At 47.0% G+C, this 689-nt stretch overlaps 1 protein-coding gene across 3 annotated transcripts in view; it reads left to right on the top strand.

The window, feature by feature from the left end:
- LOC125940577 (alpha-(1,3)-fucosyltransferase C-like) overlaps positions 1-372 on the top strand; it is a 37,075-nt gene extending 36,703 nt beyond the window's left edge. For 2 of the 3 annotated variants that reach the window (XR_007463768.1, XR_007463767.1), the window contains exon 2: positions 176-372. The gene's annotated coding sequence lies outside the window, so the exon portion shown is untranslated. The remainder of the gene's footprint in view (positions 1-175) is intronic. The other variant, XR_007463769.1, reaches the window with a different exon arrangement.
- The last annotated feature ends 317 nt before the right edge of the window (positions 373-689 follow it).

Here is a 689-nt window from a genome sequence, read left to right as displayed (position 1 = left end):
CTACACGTGACAACCGCCTATGTATACAAGGCCTGAGATCACTTCCTTTCGAGCGGCATTTCGATAGGATATCTTTTTCTGTTCAAATACATTTGCATGTAGTTCTAACTGACTACAACTACTTTGGTCGCATGCCAAATGAATTCCTCGTTTACTTCTTTTTCACTGCTTGCAGGACCCTTCTTCGTTCACCATTCACCGGCCAGTTCAAGTGACACCTGTCATGATGCCTACACAGCGGAAGATTTTAGTCTTTGTGTTGGTAGCCACGTGCACGTCACTGTATTTCTACAATGCGATACGGAGCAGATATGTTAGAATGTCGGAGCTGAAAGGGACCTCGCTGAAGGGTCTTTCTTGCCCTATCTTCAACTCGCTAAACAACAGCAATGTGACACAAGGTTGCCACGCATCATGATGTGGACCAAATTCTTTAGTGATTGGTACGGGCCACTCAACGATACCAGAATCGGCGAAGTATTGCTCGAGAACTGCACAGTCAAGTGCTTCGTCACTAACGACCCATGTCTGGTAGAATATAGCGACGCTACGTCTTCCATGTGCGCAACCTAGAGATGACGGATCTCCCCCAGAAGCGCTTCAGCTGGCAGAAATGGATCTTCTACTTGATGGAATCACCGCCAAACACCAACTTCACGGACTTCAACCTCACGCACGGCATGTTTAAC

This window comes from Dermacentor silvarum, chromosome 10, assembly GCF_013339745.2.
Source record: "Dermacentor silvarum isolate Dsil-2018 chromosome 10, BIME_Dsil_1.4, whole genome shotgun sequence".
Taxonomy (NCBI): Eukaryota; Metazoa; Arthropoda; class Arachnida; order Ixodida; family Ixodidae; genus Dermacentor; species Dermacentor silvarum.
This window is presented reverse-complemented; position numbering and strand designations above follow the sequence as displayed.